Below are 14,906 nucleotides of genomic sequence, written 5' to 3'. Positions count from 1 at the left end.
TTGTCAACAGGAAAGGGATTCCACTCCATGAACATGTGACCACAGGATGCATACTCTGCAAGTCTGTGCAAGGTACCCTGGCAGTTCCCATGATGCTTATATCCTGAGACACTCTCAGGTGCCAACGCTCTTCACTGCTCCAGCCTGACTGGATGGATGGCTGCTGGGTGACAAGGATTATCCATTGAAAAGGTGGCTTATGATGTCTCTCCACCACCCAAGAACAGAGGCAAAGCAGCGTTACAATAGGAGTCATGCCTCACAAGGGTGGTGATAGAGAGAACCATAGGTCTTCTCAAGGTGTGCTTCCAATGCCTGGACCATTCAGGAAGTGGACAACAATACCCCCCAGAGCGGGTGTCACTGATAGTGATTGCACGCTGCACTCTCCACAATCTGGCACTGACAAGGGGTGACCCACTGGAGGGAAAGGATTTTAACACAGCTGCATGGCCTCAGATAATGAGTCCAGTGGTGAGTCAGAAGAGGAGAATGCTGAGGGCATGGAGGCAGAGCTTAGTGATCTCCAGGGAGGTAGGGACACCAGGGATGCCTTAATCCAATGCTCCTTCAGCTAGGCTACCAAAGATCAGCTTCACCCTCACGCCAGGGCTGCCGCCTCCAACCCAGATGTCTGAAATGACCCTTTCATTTGCACCCAAAGTCCACTCAATGCCTGTGCAATAAAGTATCCAGCCACTCACATCCAGAATTACATACTGGCGTACCCTGCACCAGAAAGAAAAAATGTGAAGCCTACTCAAGCCATCAGAACCAAAGTGAATTTAATGTTATCGTCACGTTGAAATCATTATGACATTACAGTTACTGATGTTGATGTCCACACCAGCAGACATATAAGCTAAACATAAATGAACAGAAAATCACCCATGAACTGTTCCTCTCGTGCTCACAGTGCCTTAAACTTACATCTTCGAGTGCTATGTGTTGGTGCTGCCCCTCGCTGGCACCGGCGTTGGAAGCAGCCTGCTGATTCTGCTGTCTTGTTCATCCTGATGCCCTTGGTGGTCATCCTCTGGCCAGTGGAGCCTGTGGTGGCCCCTCCTTGGGGGGGAGCGGCCAATGTGATGGCTGGCATCTCCCCAGTCATCGCAGCCTCATCAGATGCCATGGTCACGGCAGCAGGGCAGAGGAGCTGCGGCCGTCATCCAGAGCGGCCTGAGAGGAGCCTGCAGAGACGACAAGCAGCTTGTGCGCCAACATGAGGTTATTCTGGACCTCCCTGCTCATTATGGATGGACGGGCACCTAACTGGGGTACTGGGTGCCTCATCCATTTCCCACACTGGCACTAACCACCTGAGGTCATTGCCTGTGTGAGGGCTTGCAGGTCCGAGCGCAACCCCAGGAACCCCTCATTCTGTCTTTGGAGCTGCCTCTCCTGAGAGTCGCCATTCTCTCAATGGAGGAGGCAGTGCGCTTGGCCATGAGGGTCAGCACAGTGCTCATGCTCTGCAAGGACTCCTCCACAACGGTGACCATGGCACACAGGATGGATCTCTGTGATGGATCTCTGCCAGATCCTCCGGCACATCGCGCTGGATATCAAGTATCTGCTGCTTAATGGATGACTCCAGAGGCTCATCATCTGCCTTTGACTGAGCATCGTCCTGGTCCCCAGCAGTCATCTGACTGCTGGTGCCCTGGGCACCCTCTGCCTCCGCCTGCAGCTCAAGTGAGTGTGAAGTGCCCTCATCAATGTGCACCGATATTCTAGCTGCTGATGTAATGCCCACCAAGGTGCTGGTATCTGCACTGGTGCCTGGTTCAGACAGCATGTGTGACACAGGTGCAAGTGAAGCCTGGTGGTCCTCCGGCATCTGGGGCGGCCTTTCGGGGCCCTTCGTGCTGGCGAACCTAAAAGGGCGACAAGGACATGTCATTTGTTAAAGTCACCACACTGTCACTGTGTATGCCAGGCACTCTGGTGAAACAATGGAGATCTGCATCATGGTGCCATTGTCTTTCAATGATCAATTGGGACTACAGGTTCGAGGCTCCCATCAATGAAGAGACTACATTAGAATGGTTGCAAAATCTAGAACTCTCACTTTTGTGCACTGCGCTCTTACCTTCATCTGGCACCCCCGCCTCTCCATGCCCAGTTGCATGGGGAGTGTGCCGGCTCTCGAGCCCTAGGGTGTCCTCATTGAACCTGCTGAGCAGCAGCAGATTGGGTGGGCCTCTGCCTGTACGCGTCCTCTCTGATTGGTTATGGATCGTCTTCTGCTGAAAGGATAGTGGACCATTGATCAGTCCAATCTCTACCTGCAGTGTCATTGCAGCCTGGTCAACCTCAACTGAGGGACACCTTGCAGAGCACATCTGAGTCATGGCCCTCGAGCCGCAAGGCACTCAGTCCAAGCAGCCAGGGCTCACCCACTTGGCAGCTCCAGCATCATGGACAGTTGGCACTCAGACTCTAGCAGCCCCTGAGGTCCACGGTGGAGGGGAGATGGCCACATCTTAATACTTATGCACACTGACCCATGCCAACACGGAACTCACCCTTCCTAAGCGCAGCAGGTCATTGAACTGCTTCCGGCACTGCACCCATGTGCACCGCACCACGTCATAGCTGCTCACCAGTGCTGTCATGTCCTCCCATGCCCTCTTTGTGAGGTGTGGTGGCTTCCTCCTCCGATCTCAGGGACAATGGTTTCCCTCCTGGCATCCACCTCCTCCAATAGGGCTGCGAGGCACTCATCCAAAAAGCGGAGGTCCGAGTGCCCACCCGACCTATCCTCCCGCCTGGCGTCTCCAGCCGTAGTTGACTCCATCAAGATAACACAGAACAAACATCCTTCTGTGGCACCCTTCCAGGGGCTGCCTGGGCCACTTTTAACCCGGCCGCCGGGTCGCCATTGGACACGGCTGATAGGCCTCTGCCCTGCTCGGCCCTTCCTGACCAGTGAAGAGCCATGTTTCACGCTAGGCAAGCCTTAATTGGCCCGCCAGCGTGAAATTATGTTGGGGACCGATTGCAGGCGGCAGGCTTTTTCCCGTCTGCTGTGTGTTGCGCCGCCCGCTCCCGCCCACCAACCTCAAAAGTCTGCCCATAGAATTTTCAGACAGGAGAGGTAGGGAGACAAAAAGGGTGTTTATTGGTTAAAGAATCAATTACAGCTGTGAGGAGGGATGATTTACTAAATGAAGCATCAAATGAGGCCATATGGGTTGAGCTCAGAAATAAAAAAGGGGTAGCCACACTGCTACGAGTGTACTATAGACTCCCAAATAGTGGAAGGGGAGTTATTAGAGCAAATAATGTAGACAGATTTCCGAGTACAAAAACAATAGGGCAGTAATCGTTGGAGACTTCAACTATCCTAATATCAATTGGGATGCGAACAGTATGAAGGGCACAGAGGGCGCAAAATTCTTGAACTGCATTCAAGAGAACTTTTTCAGCCAGCACATAACAAGCCCAATGAGAGGGGGCGCAATTCTAGATTTAGTCTTAGGGAATGAAGCTGGGCAAGTGAATGAAGTAGCAGCAGGGGAACATTTTGGAGATATTGATCATGATATAGTTGAATTTAGCATCATTTTGGAAAAGGACAAAGATAGAAAAAGAGTAAAATTTCTAAACTGTGGGGAGACAAAGTTTACAAAGCTGAGAGGTGAGCTGGCGAGTGTGAACTGGATACAGCTACTAAAAGCTGTGTCAAATCAGTGGGAGGCATTCAAAGGCGACATTCTACGGGCACAGTGTAGACATGTCCCCACAAAGAAAAAGGGTGGTACTGCCAAATCTAGAGCCCCCTGGTTATCCCGAAGCATACAAGCCAAGATAAAGCAGAAAAAGGAAGCTTATGACAGCTTACAGGAGCATAGAAAGTACAGGGGTGAAGTAAAAATGGGAATTAGGAAAGCAAAGAAAGGATATGAGAAAAATATTGGTAGGTAAAATCAAAGAAAATCCTGAGATGTTTTACTAGTACATTAAAAGCAAGAGAATACCTAAGGAAAAGGTACAGCCTATCAGGGATGTACATGGTAACTTGGGGGTTGATGCAGAAGACGAGGGCAGGGTTCTCAATGAGTACTTTGTTTTCACTAAGGAGGGATGATGCAGACATTCTAGTTAAAGGGGAGGAGTGTGAAATATTAGATACAACAAGCATAGTGAGAGAGGAAGTAGTGGAGGGACTGGCATCTTTGAAGGTAGATAAATCACCAGGGTCAGATGTATTGTATCCCAGGCTGTTGAAGGAAGCCAGGGAGGAAATAGGGGATGCTTTGAGGATCATTTTCCAATCCTCACTAGATACAGGCGAGGTCCCAGCGCATTGGAGGTCTGCAAACATTGTACTATTATTTAAAAAGGGTGGAAGGGATAGGCCAGAAAATTATAGGGCAGTTTGTCTGACTTTGGTGGTGGGCAAATTATTGGAAACAATTTTGGGGGACAGGATAAACTGTCACTTACAAAGGCACAGATTGGTCAGGAATAGTCAGCATGGTATTGTTAGGGGAAGATCATGTCTTGCTAGCTTAGAATTTTTTGGGTGAGTAACAAGGAGGATTGATGAGGGTAGCGCAGTGGATGTTGTCTACATGGACTTCAATAAGGCATTTGACAAGGTCCCACATGGCAGACTTGTCAGGAAAGTGAGATCTCATGGGATACAGGGGAAGGTGGCAGGTTCGATCCAAAATTGGCTCAGTGACAGGAAACAAAGCGTAATGGTCGATGGATGTATTTGCAAATGGCAAGCGGTTCCCAGTGGTGTTCCACAGGGCTCAGTGTCAGAGTCCTTGCTCTTTGTTGTATATATTAATGATTTAGACTTAAATGTGGGAGGCATGATTGGGAAATTTGCAGATGACACAAAAATTGGCCATGTAATTGAAAGCGAAGAGGATAGCTCAGGAGTCCCCTGACTCCAGAATGATATCAATGGTTTGGTTGAGTGGACAGAGAAGTGGTAAATGGAATTCAATCTGGAAAAGTATAAGATAATGCACTTGGGGCGGGCAAACAAAGCAAGGGAATACTCAATAAACAAGAAGTTATTGAGACGGGTTGAGGAAGTGAGAGGCTATAAAGTACATGTCCACAGGTCCTCGAAGGTGACAGGACAGGTGGGCAAAGTGGTCAAGAAAGCATATAGGATTCTTTCCTTTATTGGGTGAGGTATTGAATACAAAAGCAGGGATGTAATGATGGAAATGTATAAAACGCTGGTTAGGCCACAGCTGGAATTTTGTGTACAGTTCTGGTCATCACATTACAGGAAGGACATAATTGCTCTTGAGAGAGTGCAGAGGAGATTTACAAGAATGTTGCCAGGGCTTGAAAATTGCAGTTATAAGGAGAGATTGGATAGGTTAGGGTTGTTTTCCTTAGAACAGAGGAGGCTAAGGTGTGACCTAATTGAGGTGTTCAAAATTATGAGGGACCTAGATAGGGTAGACAGGAAAGACTTGTTTCCCTAGCTGAGGGGTCAATTACCAGGGGACGTAGATTTAAGGTGATTGGTAGAAGGATTAGAGGGGACATGAGGGAAAACATTTTCACCCAAAGTGTGGTGGCCATCTGGAATTCATTGCCTAAGTTGGTGGTTGAGGCTGAAACGTTCAACTCATTTAAAAGGTACCTGGATCTGCATCTGAAGTGCTGTAACCTGCAAGGCTATGGACCAGGTGCTGGAAAGTGGGATAAAAATGAGCAAATAGTTTCTCTTTTCTCTTTTTGGGTTGAATGGTCTCTTTCTGCACCATAATTTTTCTATGGTTCTAAATGATAAGCTGATTTTACCTATAGATTTTTAGGATAATGAACACATGGGCCTGAATTTTCAGCTCAGTTGGACAGACCATGAAAAATTGGAGATAATTGCGCTGTTAATGGGCTTAATTGGCCTCTTAATTGTTGGCGGGTGCTCTTCTGACTTCTGCGTGTGCCCGCCGGGCGAAATATTGCGCGAGCGTGGGATGACGTTGGGATGCCCGCCCAACATCTTCTCGCGTGATTTTACGCCCGGTCGGGTTGGGCACGTGCCTGCACGCAGGATGTAAAATTCTGCCCACGAAGAACATGAATTCACTGCACCAGTGTTTCACTGCTTTGGTCCAATCTTTTGTGTACATCATACTGGTAACCTGAGACATCCATTTTCCTGTTAGTATCATTATGAACAGGAAAAGATCTTCAATTTATTTTTAATGCCACATAAATTTTCTAAAATACCATCCCCTTAAAGTATTATGTGAAATATTTGACAGGTGCATAGTTGGATACGGTGATCTGGATTTTTCCATCCCAACGAGGGCTGTAGTGCATGGGCTAGCTTTAAAAATGGTCAGTGGGGCCCAGATCCTGGATTCCTACCCCCTTTCTGGCACTGGAATTTTAATTGGCTTGGGAAAGGGAGTGGGTTGTGAGTCTGCATGCTGCTGTCTTGACGTTGCTGGCAACATTGCGGAAATGGGCATTACAGAACTTTCACAATTTTAATGGAGGCGGGCGTGTTTTGGTAGGCGCTATAAGTCCAGCAGAGAGGTGTCATGAACTTTAGGTAAGCCATGGTTTTGAGGTGGAAACTGTATGAAAGAAAGGTCAATACAAAAGGTGCTGCCTACTTCACACCTTTGTGAAATGCTATTGCATTAATTATACCTGTTTTGCTACAGTGAGTGATGATAGGTGCTTTCATTTGAAAAGGTTAAGTGACCATTAAGTAACATGGTTGCTAGGTTGTTATTTCTGACAACTGGCAAGCTGTCAAGAGGAAAAATAACATTGTGAAAGTGAGAATGTCTTCAGATGCATTAAAGTTAATTATCTACTGGATAATGTGCTATTTACATTGTAAAATCTTGAGTGGCTAGGCCAGTTTGAAATCTAGAGCTGATTGTGTGAAATTTCCCCATTGCTTTCATATTTTTTCCTTGAAGTTCAGCTGAGCTATCTGTTTGACTTTTTCAAAACTTTGACAGATGTCTATGCTTCTGGCTGTTTTCAAAGGCTGTAATAGATTCTGCTCAAGGGGGTTACTTTACACAGTTGTTCAGGGGAATGTCATTGTGATTGCTTAGATACCTTTCAAACCACTAATGAATTCTGCTGAGCAGGGTTTGTTGACACAGCGGTCTAGGGGAATGTGAATTTGTTTAGTTTGATTGATTTATGAGCTTTTGATGAGGATAATTTTTAAAAACGGTTATTCAAGTAATTTTTTTACTTTGACAGTTATGAGTTTTTGAAGAGATAATGGTAAATTGACAATAAAGGTAATGTTTATTTTGACAGATTTATAAGCTTTTCAAAGACTTCCAAATGTTACCATAGGGCTCATGAATTCTGTTTATACTGGATACTGGCTGAGTGGATTGGGGGGTTGAGAGGCAATAAGAAGTAAGGGGCAAGATCACAATGGCGAGAAATGTCCTGACTCCTGCCTCAAACAAGAAGATTCAGCTCATCATATATCTAACTTTGGTGTACCTCATAATTCTATGCCATAGCTACATTCTATGTAATCCATGGAAACAAGGTCATAAACACAGGAGATTAGAAACAGGAGTAGAATGATTACATCATAGAATGGTTACATCACAGAAGGAAACCATTTGGTCTGTTGCATCCATGCCAGCCCTCTGCAAGAGCAACTCACCTAGTCCCACATACCCCCTTTTCCCTATAGCTCTGCAATTTTTTTCTCTTCACATAATTATCCATTTCTCTTTTGAAGGCTTTGATTGAATCTGCTTTTACCACACTCTCAGGCAGTGCATTCTAGACCCTATCCACTTGCTGTGTAAAATATTTTCCTCATGTCGTCATTGCTCCTTTTGAAAATCACCTTAAATTGGTATACTCTGGTTCTCCATCCTTCCGCCAATAGAAACAGTTTCTCTCTATCTACTCTGTACAGGTCCCTGATGATTTTGAACACCTGTATCAAATCTCCTCTTAACCTCTTCTCCAAAGAGAACAGCTCCAGATTCTCCAAATTATCCACGTAACTGAAATCCCTCATTCCTGGAAACATTCTCCTGAATCTTTTCTGCACCTTCTCTAATGCCTTCATATCCTTCTTGAAGTGTGATGTCCAGAACTCAGTCCCTGAAGCCTGTTCCCATTTAGTTGTACCTCGGCTCCATTTATTCACCTTTGTATCATATAGCTTGATGTCCTTACCTAATAAAAATCTATTGGTCTCAGTCTTGAAAACACAATTGATCCAGCATCTACAAGCTTCTGGGGGAGTGAGATCCAGATTTTCACCAAGCAGTGTGCGAAAAAGTGCTTTGGGGTTTCATAGTTTAACCCCTTTAAGGCCTGATATCATTTTATTAAATCTTCGCCGTACCTCTTCCTGAGGTTCAATGCCCAAAACTGAATGCAGCGCTCCAGATGGGCTCTGACCAAAGCTCTTTACAACTGAAGCATTATTTTCTCACTTTTGAATGTTAACTCCCTAGGGATAAATGCTAACATTCCATTATTTGATTAGTGATTTACATAAATGGACATCCAAATCCCTTTGAAGTTGAAATGTTGGATGGCAGGGAGATTTTAATATGTCTTGAATTAGTGTTAAGTATATTAAACATATCGCCCTAAATATGAAGATTAGTGTAGCTCCAAATTACTACATAAAGCAAACAAAAGCTTTGAAAACAATATAAGGCTACATTAAGAAAACAGTTAAATTAGGTAGAGTCCATAAGAGAAAGGATCTTTCTTGTAAATGCAAGGTCATTGAGCCTGATGTTGCATGTAAATTATAAGTAACCTGATACTATGGCCTGGATTTTTATCCTCAAGGTTAGTAAAGGGAGTTGGGAAAATTTGCCCATGAAGACAGGGGGCAGAATTTAGCCCTTAGCTGGTGGGCGGGCCCCCACCGGCTCGGCGGCGGGCGGGCAGCCAAACCCTGCCGCCGAAAAGGGGCCCGCCGCCATTTTGAATGGGTGGGCCAATTAAGGCCCGCCCAGCGGCCTGCCCAACGGGAAGTGCTATGCGCTTCCTGTTCCGGGGGCCGGGGGGGGGGGGGAATCCCCAACTGTCAAAGTGCGGTCTTTCGTGCATGCGCGCGAAAGAGCACACTGCTCCCTGAGGCAAAGTCCTGACTCAGGGAGTTTAGTGAAAGGAAAGTAAAGTCAAAAAATAGAGACATTTTAAAATTATTAACATGTCCCCCTCATGTGGCAATGTCACACAAGATGGGACATGTTGATAACAAACTCATAAAATTTATTAAATTTTTACAAAACGGTAATGAAACTTCATCCCATCAGTGGATGAAATTTCATTAATAATCTACAGGTCGCTGGGGCTCCTGGCCTGCCCGCCAGCCTTAAGGTTAGCTGGGCAGGGCATTTAACTATCTTAATGAGCCTGTCAATGGCCTTAATTGACCATTGACAGGTCGGCCGATGGACAGCTGATTTCGCTGTCCGCCCGCCTTCCTTAAGATTTAAATGGCCCGGGATGACGTCGGGGATTCCTCCCAACATTATCCCGCGTCATTTTCCCCTTGGCGAGCGGGCCCTGCCCCCAAATCGCCAAGGGGAAAATCCTGGCCAGGATCTTCATTGGCAGGTACGGGCTGGAGTTGAGCTAGTTGGCCAGGGAAGAAGTGCGGAGGTAACCTCAGGGGCTGCCAGACGGAGAGAGGGTCTGTTTAAAAGGCCTGTCTCAGCACTGTGGGACTCTATCCCAGGGAAAATAAAAACACACAGGCCCTCCAGCCCTCACCGCTCACATCCACTTCGCCCTCCAAACACTCCCCATGCCCCGTCCATGCCACCAATTGGTCCCGACGTCACTGCTCGTCATTTAGGTTTTCAGTTTGATGGGTGCCCAGCCGACTCAGCTGTGTGCCCGCCGAACTGTCAAAGGCCTGTTAAGGCCATTAATTACCTAATTAAGCCTATTGAGAAAGCTGCCCGTCCAACGTTAAGGTTGGCGTGCAGGTGAAGAGCCCAGGCGGCCTTCGCGTTTTTCATGGAACCTCATCCACGGGTGGAATGAGGTTTCATGAAGGGTTTATAAATTAAATAAATGTTTTCATTAAAGTTCATTGACATGTTCCAGCTCATGTGATAGTGTCACATGAGCGGACATGTCTTAAATTTTTTTCTTTCCTAAAATTTTTAAAACTTAAGGTGCCTCAGGGAATTTTCTGCGTTCTTTCGCATGCGTGTGCGAGAAAGCACACTCCTGACTCAGGGAACAGGGAGTGCACAGCACTTCCGGATGCGCGTCATGTTGGGTGGGCCTTAATTGGCCCGCCCACGTAAAATGGCAGCGTGGATCCTATTGGAGGCGTCGATCGGGTCCGTGCCTGCCCACGCTCGCCCCCCGCACAGCCCCCCCGACAGGGGGAAAATTCTCTCCATCCTCTCAACCAGTCCAGAAATCATAATACAATTACGTGCTTTTGCCATTTTTCTATTTACAATAAATGACATAATAATGCACAATAAGCACATAATAATGATTCTCAGAGATTTAGGCACCCAAACCAGTCCTAACAATCTATTCTGACTAAAGTTTGGAATTAAAAGAAAATGTTTTAATTCCTTTGGGAAGTTTTTTTCCTCAATCAAAACCAGCTCAAAAAAACAAAACAGGTTTGTCAACTCCACTTGTCTGCATCCTTTCTTTGGCAGCTCTTGAAACCCCATTTTATATGTGGGGAGCTTGTTTAACTTCTGCATAAATAATCATTTGTCTGGCATCAATCAGAGCTCAGTGATTAGACATGCACAATACAATAGTTACCGCTTCTCTTTTTCCTTGTGTCAACACCATTTACTTCTAACCTCAGGAATGCAGCTGACATACTTAATCTTTTGAGGCTACATCAATTCTGTCAGTGGTGCTTCTAGATTTTGTGAGCTACTATTGGTACTGACTGATATTCAGGATAGCTGAGGGCAAAAAATAAAGTAGTTGTGACCTGGAATATTACTAAAACTGAAATATAGATATTTATTCACCAGCAAAGCAACATTTGGTATAAACCAGATCATTTCTATCCAAGGTGGAATCCCAGTTACAAAGTTTCAGAATTATTTCAATGCACGACCATTGACAACAATGCGAGTGAGGTGAATTCCAGTGCAACTTAAAAATAGTCCACTTAAAATTGCAATACCCCAAATTAAACGTCCTTTCAACATAACAAAGTGCTGCCAATAAACTCTTTATTTTGCTTCTGCTTTCTATGATTTGTCTCTTAATTTCTGTTTATCTTTCTTAGTTCTAATCCAATCCCACACTTTCCACCACTATCCTACTTTATCACAAGACATTTCTTAGAGATTGGACCTTTAAACATTCATATAAATGGTTTGGTGTAATATTTTGGTGCTATGGACATAAACAGAGCCATTTTAGGATTATTAAAAAAATTCTGAAGCTATAAAACAGTAACGATGCTAGTTTTGACAGGAAGTTCAAAAGAAATTGCATTATCTGAAGAGAAGTGCAAGGGTAGGTAATGTTACCTTAGGACGATAGGTCAGTCTAGGGCGTCATGAAAATAGTAATGAATAACTTAATTATGGGGGATTCTATGCCAGAAATAATTTCTCCATTTTGCCTCGAGGAAGACTGATTCAAAAGGCATTGCCACAGCCATGATGGTACTAAACAAACCAAGCTTGATTCTTGCATGAACTCAATGCTCTAATATGTTTTTATTTTCTTGATATTTAAGAAGAAATTCAGCAATCTAGCCAGGAGTACATTTTAGGGAATCTTGTGCTCACAGCCTTTTACTTTCCATCCGTTAAAATTAATGGAGGCAAAAAACATGCCTGGGCACCTGTGATTTCCCAAGATGCCTGTAAACTGTGCTCCCACCAGCAGTGCTGGATTGTGGAATATGCCAATAAAGAGGAACTGATGTACACTAACAAAATTTGAAGAGGCAACTGTTGATATGATAAACTGCATGGCCTTAGAATATTGGTGATGCCAAGATAAGCACGCATTCTGCATCTACTGGTTAGTGTTGCAGGCAGCACATAAAATAAACCTTGAGATAAAAATTGGCTTACCCTGTTTTTCAGATGTGGGTGTTATGATTCTCAACCTGCCCATGTTGGTTCCATTGGAAGTTTTGGTAAATTTGGTTCTTCTATCTCATTGCTATGATTGTAGCATAGGGCTGAGTGTCTACTACACTGCTGGCTGCCTCTGCACTCAGTTGAACAGTGTTGTACTAATAACATGTAGTCCAGCCAGCCTTTTGCTCTTAAAGGCAGTCTTCTTCTTCAGTTCTCTGCCTGAAAGAAGGACCAACCCAACAGCCATAACCTCCACCATAGCTAGGGCAAGGAGGCAGGCTGAATCCACCCTAGCCAGAGCAGGGGTTGAACTCTATGCTGTTGGCAGCAATCTGATCCACACCGGCCATCCAGCCAACTGGGCCCCTGAAAGAGTCTGAGCTGCTGCGGCAACATACACTTTTACATGCAAGTTATAGCCTGGAGTTATGGAGAGTGATGGTAGAGGCTCCAATTTCTTTCCATCACATGGTTGACCAGGAATCTCTCCCGCTCTTACTGCCTGCTATTGGCGTATGTTGGAAGGATTTATAAGTTGATACTCAACCTGTTGGCCGCATTATGAACACATCTTTCTTGGCCATCAAGTCCTGAGGTGGGACTTGAATCCGGAGCTTCTGTGTCAGTGGCAGGGACACTACCACTGTGCCATAGCACCTCCACAAAGGAAGTCTGCACTGAATAATATTGCTGCAATTTAAAACTTGGAAAATGGAACTGCAGGAGAGAGAAATTTCCAGGATGAAGGAAGTAGCACTGGTGGCATTAGTGGTGAAGGTTGGCAGGAGAAGAGACTCCATGGTTCTGCACGGGGCCAGGAGGGCCTCAAAGACCACCTTCAGAAAATAATGGGAGTGTAATAAACTTGGAGAGTGCAGGGCGGGCTTCTTGTAAGAAACAGTAAACTTTATTAACAGACTTCAGAGGATACTACATGCTTGTTTCAAGACCAAGGCTAAAGATCTCAGCCCCTAAGGTTCCCCGCACTTAGAGCTGATTGGTCTATACAGTCACATGATCCCCATAACAGTAAGAAATGGTTTAACTTACAACCATTACATTACTCCCTTTTTACTTTTGTTTTACCCTTTTATCTACAAAACATTTTAACCCATATTATACAAAATTATATACAGTTTATGCCATTATAAATTTAGTTTTTGAAGAGGTTTTCAGATTTGGGTACAGTGGTGCAACTCTACAGCTGGAGGTTCTTCCATTGGATCGACTTGCACAAGAACTGCAGCTTCGGACATATCCCGAGATACTGGCAGTTATTTACTTCAGCAGAGACATTAGAATCACAGAATCACAGTGCAGAAGAGGCCCCTCAGCTCATCGAGTCTGCACCGATACGTGAGAAACACCTGACCTACCTACCTAATCCCATTTACCAGCACTTGGCCCATTGCCTTGAATGTTATGACGTGCCAAGTGCTCATCCAGGTACTTTTAAAGGATGTGAGGCAACCCGCCTCCACCACCCTCCTAGGCAGTGCATTCCAGACCGTCATCACCCTCTGGGTAAAAAGATTTTTCCTCACATCCCCCCTAAACCTCCTGCCCCTCACCTTGAACTTATGTCCCCTTGTGACTGACCCTTCAACTAAGGGGAACAGCTTAGGTATTTTATTAGGTATTATTAATTATTATTATTATTATATTATGATTATATAATTATTAATTAATTAGGTATGCCTATTCTTCATCGAACTGGCACCTCAGGTGTCAAAGTTTCAACTTCAATTTCAGGTGGAATAACTAGTTGTTGGAGGGTTTCTCGACTTCTGAGACGAGAACCCATCTCGATCCAATTGCAAAATTTCTTACAAAAACTGTCTCTCCCACAGTAAACACTCGACCTTTACTGTGAACGTCATGATTTACTTTCAGACTCCCTTGGTTTCTCTCCACATTCCCCTCTTAATTAGGGAATACTAGACTCAACCTTGCATGAAGTCGGCGCTCATCAACAATTCTGAAGGTGTTTAACCAGTGGTCGCATGAGGAGACGTGCGATAGCTGAACAGGAATCTTGAAACTCTTGTTTCTAATGTTCCCTCTTATTGTCTCCTCATACCTGTTTTAAAGGTTTATACTGCTCTTCCTGCCAAGCCATTAGACAAGGTATGGTGCTGTTCTGATGTGTTTAATCCCATTTAGGTTCATGAATGTTTGGAATTCAGTGTTAGTGAAAGCCGTACTATTGTCTGACACAATAACTTCAGGTAAACCGTGAACACTGAAACTCTAGGGTAGTTTTTCAATGGTTGCAGACAAGGTAGGTGATCTCACTTCAAACATGCCCATCAATCTGGAATGTGCAGCGACAATCACAAGAAACATGGTACCTAGAAATGGACCTACATATTCTATATGTAGTCTAACCCAGGGTCGACCAGGCCGCTCCCACAGATACAGCGGAGCTGAAAAGGACAACTTCTGCTGTTGCTGGCACTGGAGACAGTGTTTCACCATTTTTTCTATATCTCTGTCTATACCTGGCCACTAGATATAACTTTGAGCGAGCATCTTCATTTTTGAAATACCGGGATGTGCACACTGAAGTTCTTCGAATAACGGTTCTCTTCCTTAGGCAGGGATAACGACTCTTGCTCCCCATAATAAGATGCCATCTTGACAACTCAGTTTGCATCTATATACAAAGAATGGTTTTAATTCTTCAGGAACTTGTGCATTTGACCATCCTTGTAACACTTGTTCGTGGACTCTTGCTAAAATTGGATCATGATTCTGAAACGCGCAGATGGGTGAGGAGTCCAGGAAATTTAATGCAAGTACTACCTCTTGAGGTACTGGTATGTATGTAATACTGTCGGGCAAAGGGAGACG

Source organism: Cetorhinus maximus, chromosome 3 (assembly GCF_964194155.1).
Source record: "Cetorhinus maximus chromosome 3, sCetMax3.hap1.1, whole genome shotgun sequence".
NCBI lineage: Eukaryota > Metazoa > Chordata > Chondrichthyes > Lamniformes > Cetorhinidae > Cetorhinus > Cetorhinus maximus.
Note: the sequence above shows the minus strand (reverse complement) of the source record.